Source organism: Sceloporus occidentalis, unplaced genomic scaffold (assembly GCF_023333645.1).
Source record: "Sceloporus occidentalis isolate IW3139 unplaced genomic scaffold, rSceOcc1.0.p SCAF_7, whole genome shotgun sequence".
Lineage (NCBI taxonomy): Eukaryota > Metazoa > Chordata > Lepidosauria > Squamata > Phrynosomatidae > Sceloporus > Sceloporus occidentalis.
This window is the reverse complement of record NW_028316987.1, coordinates 80,182,453-80,199,608: the sequence shown is the minus strand read 5'-3', so window position 1 is coordinate 80,199,608 and position 17,156 is coordinate 80,182,453. Positions and strand designations below refer to the sequence as shown.

At 40.3% G+C, this 17,156-nt stretch overlaps 1 protein-coding gene across 2 annotated transcripts in view; it reads left to right on the top strand.

Annotated features, from left to right (window-relative positions):
- Positions 1 to 17,156, top strand: part of LOC149310016 (partitioning defective 3 homolog) — a 654,223-nt gene that overhangs the window by 616,521 nt on the left and 20,546 nt on the right. The gene's annotated exons all lie outside the window — the stretch shown is intronic.

The following is a 17,156-nucleotide window of genomic DNA, read 5'->3' as shown; positions in this document are numbered from 1 at the left end:
GTTGATCACTAAGATGATTTGCCCCATGAATTTCCCTGCCCAGGTGTTTCTGCACCAAAACAATTATACATTTTGCCAGTATTCTAGAGGTTATAAGACATTCTTAGGGAAGCAGTTATATAATTTAATAGCACCTGTGATATTAAACATTCATTTTAAAATCTCTATAATTCCAGGCATGAGAGGTAGGCTGAATTATAAATGGCACCAAGAACACCCTGTGATGTTTGATCTTTTAATATAGATGTTTGTTTTACTGTGAGAATCAAATGTATAAAATGCCCTCTTGGAAAATGTGGAACATTAAGGATCATTGTACTTTATTCATGAACAGGGTTCAGGAGATTGTTTCAAATAAACCTTGCTACCCTTTCTAAAATACAATAACATTGGCAATATCTGTTGGACATGATGATTTGGGCCTCATTGAAAAGGAGAGGAAATTCTGCAGGTGTTTATCAGATCTGAACACAAGGAGAGACTTATGCAGCCATGTTGAAATTTTAGAGATTTGTATCAATGGTTATTTATAGGTAGAAGGCTGGGTACTGTACAGAGTAAATATGCTTCTTAACATACATGGAATGGCAGTGAAGTCTATAATCAACTTGTTAGATTTGCCATGAAAGAAGAAAGAAAATTCAGGGATATGACTGCTGCATTTGAATAAGATATTTTCTCAAACTTTAGGTATATCTGTTATTCTTTGTCATTTCTCTACTGATGCTGGATGTCGGTGGCAATAGCAAAATATTATGAAGTAGGTGTAAATGTGACCAAAGTACTTTCTAATCCTTCAGTGCTTTTTGAGACCAGGAGCACACAGGTCTTTTCTGCATTGGCCAAAAGACCTGTTTCTCCTACCTTCTGTTCTGAAGTCATCCTGTTTGGACAATACCTGGCCTAAAGTTTAGTTTGGTGCAAACAGTCCAGACAACATCCAGCATGTTCCACACCAGAGGAGTTTAACAGCCTTACAACAGTTTTAAAAAATATACCTGTTGCTCTGGATCTTCTGGGAACATCCAGAGCCCTCTGCTCCCATGCCACAGTGACTGTCTGCATGAGCATGCTACTGGACTGTCAGCACAGGTCACTCATTCTGAGGTCAGAATGGGGTGCCCAGCCTTGTGCTGATTATCGGGCACTTCTTTTTGACCTTAGAATGAGTGACCTGCAAAGGTGGTGGACTTGCTAAATAGCTCAGTGGGATGCCCGTGCAGATAGTCACCATGGCACAGGAACAGATCACAGTAGCTGTGAGACCAGGATAGTCTGTGCTGTTGCTGGAGTATCTTGGCCATTGCAGACTAAGCCACAGAGACCCCTTTCCTCACAGTCATTGTTGTAACTGTTCTACCATTCATCTCTTGGAAATTTTTCCACTTTGGTTTGGCTGAGAAAATGCATTACTGCAAAGAGGGTAAAATTAGGTACAGATTTGCATAATATGCTGCATGGCAGGGAATTGAATTTGATGGCTATTGTGGTCTCTTCCAACTCTATGATTCTATGCTAATCGATATGTATATTGTCTATTTTCTATATTTTGCATACTTAGAAATGGTTACTACTGTCAGCCCTTCCCAACCATGGGCTTGCCATCTGCAGATTGGAGCATCTGTGGATGGCCCCACCCTGTTTTCCCCAATAATAATAATAATAATAATTTATTTGTAATATCCTGTCTCTCCCAGGTAGATCTAGGTGGAATTACAAACCAACAGTAACAATAAAATATAGTAGTGGCATGTGCATGTAGCTGCACCAGTACAATTGTGTGCACATCATGCCCCCATTGGGGAGAATGGAACTTGGAAGAGCCAACTGTATTTAATCACTATAAGATGTGTCTCTCTTCAGAGAGAAAGACTGTGACTTAGGCTGCTGCCACACTGTAGAATTAATGCAGTCTGGCACTGCTTTCTCTGTCACACCTCCATCTTATGGAATCTTGGGATCTGTAGTTTGTTGTGGCACCAGAGCTCTCTGACAGAGAAGGCTAAATATCTCACAAAACTGCAACTCCCAGAATCCCACAGTATTGGGCCATTTTAAAAGAGAGAGAGAGAGTGTGGCATAAAGACTGAATAATTCCTATCATAATGACCTTAAAAAGTAACTTTTAAAAGTAACTAGAAAACAGTTATTACACCAATAAATTTTTGACATTCTCACTGATTACACAGCTTTTGACATGTAACTTTATTGTGTCTTCATTACATCAGGGGAACGGTTAGAACAACATTAGCTTTAGCTCATTGTTTCCAAGCTGTATCTGTGGTTTAGTGTTCACATAAACTACCCCAGTATTACCATGTAAAGAGTGCTTATGTATGTGTGCCTATGGAAATCACTATTTTAACATTAACATAAGAAGAACATAAGAAGTTGAGGAGTGATAAATTCTGCCCTGCACTTAAAACGTAAGGCTTTCAAGTCACCTGGAAGAACTGGTATTCTGGAGACATTTTGCAAAGTATTTATTGTGTTCGTTATGTATTCCTGACTGTCCTGAATGACATCACGTCTCCCACATAAGTTGAAAGTCACGGTGTTTATGAGTGCAGTGGCTACCTGCTGAAATCGACAACTGTTTGATAAACAAGAAATATTTTGATTTATCTGGTATTGAGTTTCAGCCTTACATCTATTTTAATCCTTTAGAACTTAAATTAGCCACAGCTTCCATGTCCACTACTCAAGGACAATTTTATCTGTAGTCCAAAACATATGGAGGACATCAAGATTGGGACACTGTTTTTATTCTTTGTGCATATTCATCAGCACGAAAATATTGTCCCTGGCCAAATCAAGACAAAAGTGGTTGTTCACATTTTAAATTAAGTTCATAGTTTTTATTGGTTTTCTGGTTAACATATCTTGTTACGGCATGAACAGCATGCCATAAATGAAAGAAAATTCCTTTTTGCTTCAGTGTTTTGCTTTTTAGTCTTTTGGCAGGAGTTTCTGCAATAAGCCTGAAAACTGGGTTCATTTATGGAAGTTCTAGAAAAGTAATGGGCTGGTTATATTTACAGCTTCTATAAGATGAAAGCTCTGTTGGGCGTTTAACATGGTCTTAATGTGCAGATTTCCCACATTCAAATATGTGGAACCACTAGGATGTGGTGTTTCACAATTTTTCTGGCAATTCATTCTGTTCCATCAATCTCTTTAATGAGCCTAAAGATGTACATACAAATTTATGGGACAGTATAATGTGCAAGGAAGTTCAGAGGTGACATTTTGATGACAAAATAAAATGTCATGCTATCCTAATCAAAACAATATTGTGATGGCAAAATTAAATGGTATCAATGTGAATATATTTTAACTTGATGTCAAAACAATATGCCATCTAAAATCTAAGGAGATGCTATTTTGATGTCAGAATGAAAAATTGTCAACACAAGTCATTGGGAATGCTCCACTGAAAGAAAGAAAAAGTGATACCAATTTAAGTCTGTATCATTATACTGCTGCCATTCCCCCTCCTCCAAGGCCTTTTGACATGTTAAGTGGTATTTATTATATTTCCCCCCCTCATTTCTTTCTATTTGCAGCCAAAAATGTAAATTATACCATTTAAAACAATTGGAAATTGAATGGCATCTACTAGAATAGTTATCAGGACTGTGGTACAAATGAACTTAAACCAAGAAGCTCCTGGGTTGTTTTTACAAAAGAGTTCTGTATTCATTCATTCAAACAAATGTATATGAGACTTGTGTTATTGCAAGGAAAGCTTTTTCTTTGTGAGGTCCACATTATCTGCAAGGGCCTACTTTCAAGCAGAAGATGTGTCAAGAGCCCAAAGTGGGAGGGTTTTAGCTAAATGTAGGTGGAATTACAGATGTTACCGTCATTCAGTAAGTAACAGGAGGAAATGGTAGTTGGAACTCATAGATCATTTCACATGACACAATTATAATGCTAAATTCCACTTTAGCTGCCATGACAACATCATATGGAATCCTGGAGTTTGTAGTTTGGTGAAGAACTAAAGAGAACCAGCATGGCGTAGTGGCTTGAATGTTGATCTGCAGCTCTGGAGACCAGGGTTCGATTCCCAGCCTGGCCATGAAACACACTGGGTGACCTTGGGCAAGTCATAGTCTCAGCCTCAAGAGACTAGGAAAACCCCAGGATAGGTTTGACTTAGTGTCACCATAAGCCAGAAATGATTTGAAGGCACACAACATCAGCAAGGAACTAATGCTTTCTGGCTGAGATTCTGAAAGTCTCTCCCTAAACTGCACATCCTAGGATTCCACCGTATGGAACTATGGCAGGTTATAAACCACCGCTTTGAGACGGTCTGCCGCCGCTGCCGTTTGCTCTGTGCGGGAGCTGCAGCAGCCACACCGTGCGGCTCCCGCACGGACCGAAAAAGAAGCTCCAAAATGGAGCTTCTTTAAGCGGCGCCTCTATGATGTCGCGAGGCGCCAGGGGAGGACTCGCGACGTCATAGACGCTGCGACACGTGCGGACGCACAGCGTCCGATACGTAAACATGGCGGCCCCCATGTGGAAGGGGCGCCGCCATGTTGTACGTATGGAATACGTACTAGGGTTAGGGGGGTGCAGAAGCACCGCCCCTTCCTAACCCTAATACGTATTCCATACGTATTTTTGGCAGTTTGTAACCCGCCAAAGTCATTCAGAGTTGAAATATAGCTCTATAATTACATGGTGTGAAAGAGCCAAAGGTATTGTCATTCCCCTTCCCCAAATAGGTGTCCTCCTTCTCTTCCCTCACCTTGGTAACTGGGAAGAAAGAGCAGGATGGGGTGAATAATATCACTAACGTGGAGATGAGCAAGTAAGGATCATTGCCTAGGGATAGTCTGGCTGTTTGGATTTCAGGCGTAAAATTCCACTGTATGTCGATAAGCCAGAGCTATTCCATCAGTGCCATAGTGGATCATACCAAGACTGATCAATTTTCACACACTGTTTCCAACAGTTGCCAGCCGGATGCATCTATATTGAAATCCAGACCTTGGGAAAGTTACATTTTAAATGCTACAACTCTTTGGAATTACCTTCATAATTCAGGAAAGTAACTTTTTCAAGTTCTGCACAAGTTCCTGTCTGTATTTCTTCAGCACTATTAAAGTCACTTTTGAGCTTAAATGTTTCATCTTGGTAACATTGCTAAAAGGCAGTCGATGAACTCTTGTTGGTACAGGTTGAGTTTGTCTTATCCCAAATTCTGAGTACCTGAAGTGTTTTGGATTTTGGAGTTTTCAGATTTTAAAAATATGAATAGCTTAAATTGCCTACAGTTGGAAAATATGGGCAAACACCGCTTTGATCTGGAGGAAAAGTGGTATATAAATAAAAGCTTTATTATTATTATTATTATTATTATTATTATTATTAAACATACTTTAGTTTGTGGAGGAAATGTGTACAAAAATTTCTACAGTACGAAAAGTGTGTAAATACATGCATACATTATGGAAGATGGACATGAAATCCCATGTGGGAAGGAAATATAGGCACGTTACATGCCGCCGTATTGCGGCGGTCTGCTGCCGCCGCCGCTTGCACCGTCTGGGAGCCGCAGCCTTTAAACGGCGCGGCTCCCGGACGCTGCCGAGAAGGAGCGCGGAAATCGCACTCCTTCTCAGGCCCCGGAAGAGGCGCCGCAAAGCGCAAGGGGTGCATTTGCGGCGTCATTTCCAGGGCGACATGTGCGGACACAACACATCCAGCACGTAAAGATGGCGGCGCCCATGTGTATAGGGCACCGCCATCTTTACGCCCCCGTCATGTGCTAGGGGTGTGGCCGGTATGGACGCTAGGTCCTTGGCCAACCCCTAGCACGTGACGGGGGCGTATTAAAGGCCCGTCTATAACGCGCCATAGTCTTGTAGCTTTATATAAACAAAAAATGAAGTGGAAATACAGGTAGAATTTTTAATAAATGCAAAGAAATCAAGACATAGAGAGTTGTCAATAGTCCAAAATGGCCCACATCCCAGTTTCATCCAGTATGAGCAAAAGGGAGATCTTGGAGATTTGCAGAGGCTGTACTGAGTCCCCTGGTTCCCCATTCCCCCTTTATAAGGGGCCTGCATGTTATCAACAATCCGACTGGGCTTCTTGCTGAAGGACAATTGACTGCAAATGAATGCAAGAGTGCACCATTGTACCAAAACCATAGGCTCTATTCCTTATCATGCTTTCCCCATCTAAATCAGAGGATTTGGACTACAGAACTGATTCCTCACAAGCTCCTAAAAATAGATTGTACAATAGATTACAAGCAAGGGAATTGTTCTGGGAATGGGAACTCAGCTCCCTGTTTCCATTTCTAAGATCTTTGGCATTAAGTTCCTTCATCTGTATGTTCCCATGACAAATTTGGGCAGGAATCTCAAGCAGGGAAGTTGTTGTGGAAAGTGTCCTATCCTGGGAAAAATATATGAATGGCCCTTGATTTTTTTCTTCTTCTTCCTGTATTCATTCACAGATTCACAGATTATCTCAAATTGTTTTACCTGATAGGACCTGGGAAAAGCAAAACATCCTTTCCTCACTATCCTGATTCCACACAGATGGAAAAAGCATTTATGACCCTAGCTTAAACTTTCTCATCTTTGTTACAAAATGGATAGTTACAACAAAGACACGGCACTAGAGTTTTGGCACCCGTAGCTATGTCTGCAATATTTTGAAGCTCCTCTAGAGCAGGCTCCTTGTGGGAGCTCTGCATCTCCTTATGTAGCAACTGACTTTTCAACCAGGTATCTCTTGCTCAAGAGCATTGCTAGGTGTGTGCAAGGGGCGCAGTCTGCACCTGATGAGACCCTAAGGGGAAGTGACACCACTGCTTCTCAAACACCTCCTTTTGGCAGAAATGGGTGGTGGCATTTGCCTATATGCCTTTACAGTGCTGAAGAGGTGATGTGAGTGGGCTGAGGTGCAGTAGGAGGGGAAAGAAGAGGCTCCAAGTTTATTTTTTTTAATATATTTTTACTTTTTAATTTTTTTAGTAAAATTAAAATTAAAAAGTAAAATTAATTTTTAAAATTTTTTTTCTTAAATTATCTTTAAAAACCTATCATCTTTCCAAATTTTCATTTTAATCAAATGAAACAATGCACATGTAAATACATTTAGGCTGTGTGCATGATACTGTAATTTGAAAGAATAATTTGGATTTTGCTAGTTGTTTATGTCACAACTATTGTGATTGCATTCAGTGATGTATGGGAATTACAATTTATAATTAACGATATTTAGGAGTACAAAAAATACTAAATACTCTGCATGGTGTGGTATGGGAGTAGGTCAATGGAGGGGGTGACACCATGAGTTACCAAATGGGGGAGATACCAATCTTAGTGACACCAATGTTCTTGCTGAAAAAGATAGTGAATTCTAACACTTTAGAATGTTAAACTTTTGCTAACATAAGCCATTTAGGAGACTAGATATGGAGTTATGCAACCTGCACATTCTTTATTTAGCAAATTTTATTTATAAAGGGGATTATGGACATACATTGCCCCCTTTTATTTCTTCTTTATTTCTAGGGTCTAACATTTTATTTCTTCCTTCAGAGGTCTAGTATCTAACAATGTACTTTGCTCTTTTTTTCAAGGCAACCATTGTAATGCACAATGCATTTTATATAATTAATTAATCAATCACTTGATTAATATCCTGCCTTTTCCCCAATATAAGACTGAAGACAGCTCACAAATCTGAGTTAAAACTTCTTGCTCATGACAGTTGTGTGAAAGGTTGAAAAGGGTGAATAGCCCAAGTCAAAAACTGGCTCTCAGAGCACTGATCCATCTAGTTCAGTACTGTATTGTTAGTACTGACTGGCAGAAGAGCACCAAAGTTTCTGAGAAGTCTTTTCCAGCCTCTCTGGAGGTACTAGGGAGTAAAACTTGTACATGCATTTTGAGTCCTTGCCCAGTAATCTGGTTAGTGCATTGCTCCAGTTCTGTGCTTTTTTATTAATCTTGGTGGCCTTCTCAGTAGTTTGACAACTGTTCCATGAACTATTTTCATTCATCCAACATTATTTAATCTATTAACAGACTACATGAGCCATTCATCTTGTAACCGTAGTCCATTGTGACAAAAGTTTTATTGTTGTGGAGGGTGGGCTCCATTAGAAACAGTCTCCTAGTTGAATATTTTGATTATCTCATGTTTATTGTGAGACCCAAACTGTTTGTGTCTTCTTTTTCTTTTCCCCCTTGAGCACAGTGAAAAGAGTGAAACAATTTTTCTCCCCCCCCCCCCCGCCCTTTCTCTCTCATGTGGACTGTGACAGGCTAATAAGGAAGAATGATGATAGCAATAAAAGGGGGTCTTGGGTGCATTCTTCAGATTTCACTGTTGTAAAATGATGGCCCTGTTACAACATGACCACATAGGAACTCAAAGTGAAAGCCTCGTCCTGCACATTGGGAGGGTGTGTAGTAGTGACCTCCTTCTTAGCCATAAAACAACTGGAGGATTCTAAGCCCATCACATCAAAACCCTAGTACCGTATTAACAGCTTTGGAGAGCCCCCTTTTAACCCAGAGAATAGAGCTGTGTGTTTTTAATTTGTGATGATTTACTGCATTGAAATGGGTGTGAAATGCACAACAAATCACAGTGTCAAAAGTGGGAAGTGAATTTTATCAGCTGAAGGAAGTGCAGGCTCTAGGGGAATTAGCATAACTTTCTTGCAATTTTGTTCACACTCGGAGAGGATGGGCAAATCTGTTCTGAACAGTAAAGTCAAAGTGACAGAAAACTTCCTAAGCAGCTAATTTTATGCAAGCTCACACAAAGTGACATGTTTTCTGGGCTTTAAAACCACCTTTGCATGGAAATCTGGCCATTGTGTGCATATCTATGACCTAGGCAGAATATGAATGGATCTGCTTTGTCATATTAAGTTGATTGGTGGGTTTAGCTTATCGGAAGAAAGTAAAGGCTTTGAAGGATATATATATTTATGTATTCATCTTGCAAATGTGAACTAATAAACAGGGCATTTTTAAAATACTACTACATATAGCAAACATAAGTAGCATATTGGGAAATAATGTGTAAAATGAACTTTAGATATGGAAGTATACTACTTAACAGTCAAGAAGCTGTCCTTGTTAGAGGGAGTAACTAGGCATGCATAATCAATTTGAGGCAATGGATTCCGCCTCTACAAAACTGAATTCACGTGCTTACTGGACATTGAGGGCCAGAGGGTTACTGTGGATTTGTGGCTTGTGAATTGCATGTAATACTCTGAGAAGTTATCTGATGAAATTAAATGAAGCCTATGTAAAGAAACTGTTCTTATCTGCACATTAGTAATTGAAACCTTAAAGTCTTTCATATGGTTCAAGTTCTTTGTTTCTGAGCAAAACAGAAGCAACAAAATTCTAGCCTATTCTGGACACAACAATGCTAATCAGAATATAACTCACTGAAAGTAAATGACTTAATTGGATTGACTCAACAGCATACAAGAAGAAAAGTTTCTGTTTCCACTTTGGATTTTATCTGTCAATTAATGTACTTTTTTGTGCCCAACTCGGGCAAACTCTATGCTCCAAACATTTGATTCTTCAAAAAAAATTTTTTTGTCAATAGCATAAATCTTAGCAACAGTAGAACCATAAAAATAAAATAAAGCAGTTCAGTGCACTCTAGTTTCATATCCCCAAAACAATATATCTTATGTAACTTTACAGATCATAAGTTGGGAGGGCTCACCATCTAAGATGAAAGTAGCTACTATTTTTTTCATATCATGAGTGAGAAAATTCAAAGTTCTAAGACTTATGGAAAATAGGTGGCCACCACCAATAGAACCGCATCAGCTTCAAACAGCTTTCTGTGGCTAGGTTCAGCTTTCCTAGGGCCACTTCTAGCCACATGTTGGGTTGCCAAATTAGGAACAGGTTAACAGATCTTCAAGAGGAACAAGACACCGTAAAGCTATGTCAAGAGAGTCAAAGGTTCCTGCCCTCCTGCACTTTTTAAACCACATTTTCCAGCTATAGCTGTGCTCTACCAACATAGTTATTGCTTCCCTGGTGATGAGCGCCATGGAGGGGTATTGAGGAGTCCCCAGCTGTGTTCTTATCAAAGGATCTTCATTCTTCTGCATTCAGGCAGTGGCTGTGTTGGGTAGGGATGGCTGTGGCTGAAAATAAGGATTTGTAAGGTGAGGAAGAACAAGTACTTTCATCCCCCTTGATGGGACTTTATGGTACCTCACCCTACACAAAGTGCTATTAAAGATTAAAGATGCAGGGACTGTGTCCGAGATCCAGTCAGGCAATCCTAACTTTAGCCACTTTGAAGCATTTGTACAGCTCCCAGGAGGGTCTGTACAGTCCCAGGAGGGCTCAAGGGCAGAAAATTGACCTCTGAACCTGTTGCAGTTGCCCGCTACTATTTGATAGTATGGGGGGGGGGGGCTCAGACAAGGCGGAGTACATCTAGAAGAGTAGGAGGGCAAGGCCGATGGTACACAGGGCTTGTAGAGATTTCAAAACATGTTAAGGCCATATTCACTCCATGGCATACATGTTGTCTATCCTGTTCTGTACATAAAAAAATTAAGAGATCTGCTAGATCATATCAAAGTGTATCTAACTTGAGCATGCTGCTTTCTGTAGAGGCCAACATGTTGCCCTTATGACCCTCATGAGCTGTGTATAAATGCTGTAACCATCCTATAATAATAATAAATTAATGTTCAGTGGCATGATAACCAACCATAACTTTCATTGTTGTTGTTAATTGCTGTCAAGTAAGCTTTGACTTACAGTGAGTCTATCCACCTGTAATATGGTCTTCCTAATTTCCTACTGCCTTCTAATTTACCAAGCCTGAATCATGGCTTCTCATGATCTGCCCAAAGTATTACAATCTCAGTTTAGTCATCTTGGCATCTAGGGAGAATTCACACTTGATTTGTTCTCAGACCCATTTATTTGTCATTTTGGCAATCCATGATATCAATAGAAGTTTCCTCCAGCACCACATTTCAAATGAGTTGGTTCTCTTCCTGTTAGCTTTCTTCTCCATCCAGCTCTCACAATCATACATAGAAATTGGAAATACCATTCTGGTATTTAGTATTCAATGATGTAGCTTTACACTTGAAGATCTTATCCAATTTCTTCATAGTTGCCTTTCTTTTGATTTCTTGACTGCAGACTCCATGTTAATGTATGACTGAGTCAAGGTATAGAAAATGTTGTAACTATTTTGATTCACTTTAAAGTTACTTAAATTATCTGTGGTCATTAGTTTGTTTTCTTAATGTTAGGTTGTAATCCTGCTTCTTCCTTGACATGTCTCAATAGTTGTTCCAAGTCTTTATACTATTATCTGCTATTAAACAGTGTCATCTACAGATCTGAAATTGATGGTGTTCTTTCCCCCAGTTTTCACACTTTCTTTCTCTGAGTCTAATCTTGTTTTCCATATGATATGTTTTGCACAGAAATTAAACAGATGGTTGATAAAAAGTAACTTTGTCTGACCCTCTTGCCAATTGGAAATTATTCTGTTTCTTCATATCCTATCCTTATAGTGGCCTCTTGTCATAACCTTACCTGTCATAAATTCTTCTAAACTTACTTTAAAACATCCATGTTAATGGCCACCTTCTATGAGCTAATTCTGCACTAATTTATATTCTGTACTGAATGTAAAGCTGGTTTTCTGTTATCTTCCCTGTAATTCCATTAGACAATCCTGAGGCCAAATTTTCTTTTATTATTTTCTTTTATTTATCATTTTCTCTATCTTGACTATTTCTAAGGATCTCTGAGCAGGTTAAAAATCAGTAGAGACAGCTTTAAAATAATCTTAACACAACTGAAACTGCTAGAATAAGTTTGAGATGAAACCCACAATCTTGTAGACTATAAAAACAAGCCACAGTGACTGCACTCACACAAATGTGGATGACTAGCCAGTTTTTAGCTTGGTACTGAAATAAAGCCACTGTTGATCCCGATTAGACAACCAAAAACAGGGCATTCCACAGCTGGGGTGCCACAGTTGAGAAGGCCCTCTCCTTTCCAAGCAGTAAGTATACTGCTCCCTGCAGTAGGGCACCAAAAAAAAAAATACTCAGATCATCTCTGGATTTCATGCCAGCACATAGAGCTAGGTAAACCAGCCCTTTTTACTATTGCTCTCAGTATCCCCACTAGCCATGCCCACCTCTTCTATGAGTAAACACTGTTTGGACAGAGAAGGAGCGTGTTCATTAAATGTATTGAAAGCTTTTACAGTGGATTAAAGCTGCTCTGCATTCTCTTCTTTGCCTATGTTATCCAGCCCAAGCGATGATGAGCAAGATCCAATTAAATATATACACAGCTTGCTTTGAACTTTGGCAAGCGTTCGTTCTCCAGGCTTAACACATTGCCAGAAGAGTGAGGATGCCATTAATAGTCAATGAGGCAACCTTTTTAAAATTCACTGGCACGGTCTTTGTTTCTCTTTCATTCTACCTGTGGATACAAGATATGTCATGGCTTTAAAAAAACAAGTAGCATAAGTTGTACCTTTCTAATGTGCTATCTGACCATGAGGAGATCTAATTAACACACGTTGGCAATATTTGCTGACTACAATGCAGTGATTCAGAACCCAATTATTCAGATACATTCACATATTATAGCTATTATCTGTAGCCCTACATAAAGTGTAGACAAATTCCAAGTAACAAAATTCTTGGTTTGCTGAGCCTTCTATTGTTGTAGCTATTATTGCTTAGCTTTATTGGGAGTAGTCTTACTTTCCTTTCCTGTCTTAGATGGATTTTTTTTTCTATCAAAGCTTTAGTCATTCCTGTTCAGTAGCTTGCTTGTATCCACTTTATCACACTGACAATCTGTCCGTTCTGAAAGGATTACAACTCCGTACTTCAGCGCATGACATCACAGTGAGATATTGCTTAACGATCTGAGACTCTTAGTGGCCATTGCTGTGGCTTCTTGTTACTGAAAATATGTGACAGGCCTGGCCTATGTGAGCTTTGCTTACGCTGCTCTTTTCAGGGCCCTTGCAGGCGATCTCGTGTCTTGTAAGTAGCATTCATTAAACTGCTGAGGGTGCATTTAACAAGGCGTAGTTGGCAGGCTTCAAAGACTAAGGCCTACAGCAATTGTACTTTGTTATGAATTCCTCTGTTGCAGATTCACAGACTTCCTTCTTTTGAGATCTTGGTGTGCATCTAGAAACTGCCACAATCCCACACCAGCAAATGTCTCTTGGTCAAAGTCAGGAAGATGAAGTGAGCACAGAAATTTGAAGCATTTATTTACTAAGATTCCTCCTTTTAACAAAATGACTTGAATCTTTTTGGTTAGTCCCATGTAGATTAGATTGACTGAATACTAGTTGAATGGTGACTCATCTCACTGATATATTTGGGAATCGCCCTATTAGAAACGCCTGATCAATAATGTCCTCTACCACATAGAAGGCAAGGGAACATTGTGCCTCACAATGGTAACATAACAAACACCTCCCAGGACTTTAAAATTAGCTGTGCCAGTGGTTCTCATTGTGTATCTTTTTATTAAAATGAAGCTTGCATAAAAAGTATTGAAAGAAATTGTAGCATTAGATGCATCTGAGGAAGTAGACCAGGTCTACGAAACTCAATGCATCTGAGGATATAGCCCAAAGCTATGAAAGCTAATGCTACAACTTGTTTTACTCAGTGTTTCAAAGGTTCTACAAAATCTCTTTGCATACTGATATTCCAGACTAACACAGCTGCGTCTCAGAATAAAAAGCTGTGTTAACGCCAGTTGTTTGGCCAAGACATTCTTAGGCACGTTACAGACTGCCCTTTTGAGGCGGCCTGTATCCACCCCTTTCCCCAGGGTATCGGGGCCTCAGTGGCTAGAACGACAGCCGCTGAGGCCCTGATCCGCCGCTTTCCAGGCTTCGGGAAGCGGCAAAAGGCCGCTTCCCCGCAGCCTGGAAAGGGGTGTCCTTGGGGCTTCAAGCCCCAAGGACACCCCGCGGTGGCGGGGAGGAGGAGAAAGGGGCCACTTGGCCCCTTTCTCCTTTGCGCCGCTGGGCACAGCTGTGTGAAGGCTGCACCCAGCGGCGCAAACCAGGAAGGAGCTCCGCACTAAGCGCCCTGGCGCGGAGCGATGACGTCACATCCGCGCTGCCCCGTATAGAGGCGGCGTGGTCATGACGTCGTCATGGCGGCCCCCATGTAGATGGGGCGCTGCCATTTTGTACGGACTCAGTCCGTACTAGGGTTAGGGGGGTGCGGAAGCACCACACCTTCCTAACCCTAATACGGACTGACTCCATACTAAAAGGCCCGTCTGTAACAGGCCTTAGTCAAGTCTCCTTTTATGAATGGGTTGTAGCTATGGACGAACATTGCTTTCCCCTGAAATAAGAATTCTGCTTCCTCAATTGAAATTTTCCTTCAGTCCCCAAATTTCTAGTATTGGGGTAACTTTAAAACCTCAACAGAAAATTTAGAAATACAATTTAGTCATTCAAAGAAAAGAGGCAGACAACGTTAGGGAAACAGAGCAAATATGTGACCATTCTAGCTGTGAATGATTTTCAGCATTTCGCTCTCTGCAGCACTAGAAATTGGGGAGCGAAGGGAAAAATTATTTTTGGAGAGGCAGAATTTTAAGGGAAGTGCCCTCATTTTTGCACCCACTTTAGTTCCACTCATGGTTCACTTCTTCCTCACCAATGTTATTGTTGTCTATCTATAGGAGCCCTGGTGGCGCAGTGGTTAAATGCCTGTACTGCAGCCATTAACTCAAAACCACAAGGTTGCGAGTTCAAGACCAGCAAAAGGGCCCAAGCTCGACTCAGGCTTGCATCCTTCCGAGGTCGCTAAAATGAGTACCCAGACTGTTGGGGGCAAATTAGCTTACTTGCTAATTAGCTTACTTGCTGTTCACTGCTATGATCTTTGGAATAGCGGTATATAAATAAAACAAATTATTGTTGTTATTATTATTATTATTATTATTATTATTATTATCTGTTTGTCCTCTCTCTCTCTTTCTCTGGGACCAGTCAACACAACTGCAGAGGGGGAAGGCAAGGCAAGGCAAGCAGAGGGCATTGTTCTCTCTCTTTGTTCTTGTCACTACTTGCTAGGAGATAGCCAGTAAACCAGCAACAACAGAAAACAAGAAAAACAATAGGGAGAAAAGGCTCCAGGAACTGGTTATGGCCCTTCTGCAAGTGTGTATACCCCAGTAATCGCAACCCGGGTCTGCTGAAATGTCTTTTTGAATTGGATAAGGTGGCTCACTTCTAACTGAATAATGCAGTTCAGGAGAGCCTTTTGATATGAAACACCAAGAGAAAAGGTGAATAGAAGTTAATAGAGTTAGGGTTCTGTTCCGATGGTTTTCTGCCTGGAGACCCTCAAAACCCTGGAGTCAGCCTTGAGATTTCTTCTCAGCTGTTTATTATGGAAAATTTCTCAGCTGGTATTATGGAAAACAATTTGCACAGTAGTCCAGCTAGGTAATTCTTGACCATGTAGTTAATAGGAGAATTTTTTTTAGCCAAGCAGTCTGATGCGACATTTCCCATTTTTCTGCATGCTTCCAATCAGTTGCATCATCTACAGCGCTTTCTGTATACTTGAGAAGTCAGAATGAAACCTGGTTTTAAAATGGGTGGGAATGGGGCACATTCCAAGGTAATGCAGTTTTGCATTTCAAACTCAGGAAATAGAGTTTATGAATGAAATTTACTGCAGTTTATTGTCCTTTAATAGGCTATTTATTTAGAAATAAGCTTAGTTATGTTGTAGAAAAATATTTTAAAAGTAGCAATAATAAAATTATTATCTGTACCCATCCTGACTCTCTTTCTCTGATGGATGTCAACACCCCAGCTAGCATTGGCATTCATGACCAAACAGATGTAGTCCTTTCCTGCTACCCAATATATAGTAAAAATACAGCAGCAATGTCTTTTATGGTATGATCACATCAGGTGTGAACCTGGTAGGCTGTGGCATACCCACAGCAGCCAGGATGCTGACATCAGCCCTGTTTGCCACTGCTTCCATGACCTGCCACTTTTTCTGTGGACAGTTGCCCCCTTGGTTCATAAATGTAAAAGGTAGTAGTGGATCTCTCAAGCAGAGTAATCAAATTGGCAAGGCAGAACCTGAACAATAACCAGTCCCACTACCTTTCTTTGTAAAACATTTAACAGTAAGTCAAAGGCATTCATGGCCAGCATCCATAGTTTTTGTGGGGTTTTCAGGCTATGTGGCCATGTTCTAGAAGAGTTTCTTCCTGACGTTTCGCCAGCATCTCTGGCTTGCATCTTTAGAGAAATTGAAAGAAGAGAAAATGGTTGCAGATTAGAGGTGCAGGAACAGAAAAGGTGTGGTTAAAATAAGCAAAAAGGAAGTCACTACAAGGCAGATAAACAGTGAGCATAGACAGGCACAGCAAAGTTGCTGACTCTTAACATCCTGCAAGTCTGTGAGGGCTTGGATCTCAGCCCTGGGATCACATGCTAGCTGCAGAACTGGTTTTGCATAATGTTAAAATCTGTCCAGTAATTTTATATAACCCACAAAAAAATTCTGCATTGATAACATCTGTAGCATGGCTCAGAGGTAATCCCACTGAGTTCAAAGGGCTTTACTGCAGAAGACAGTGTTCATAGGACTTCAGCCCTCCGCTCTGTTCCTGAAAGCATGTATCCCTGATGAATGCTGGAGTAGTTTCTTGGTGAGATGTACCACATATGCCCATTAACCTTTTAATGCTATCAAGCTGATCAGTTCAAAGGACTTGTCAGAAACAGGCCTAAAAGGTGACAAGATCCTGTTGTCTGAGAGAGATAATCCAATACTGCCATCACCAAATTATAATGAGGAACCCACAGAGATGGAAACTTTGACAGTAGAGGAGTAGCTGAAGTGAGTAAACAATTATCTGCCATGTTGATTCAATATTAGAGGAGATTTCTCTGCATTTTAGATTTAAAAAGAGCAGCACAATGTCCTTTGTATTTAATTTTTTTTTTAAAAAAAGTGCTAATTTGCTTTGGGTGTGGATCAGTTTACAAACAACAGCATTCACTATATGTCTGTCTTAGATTGCTGTGCATGGTAGTTGTGACAAGTT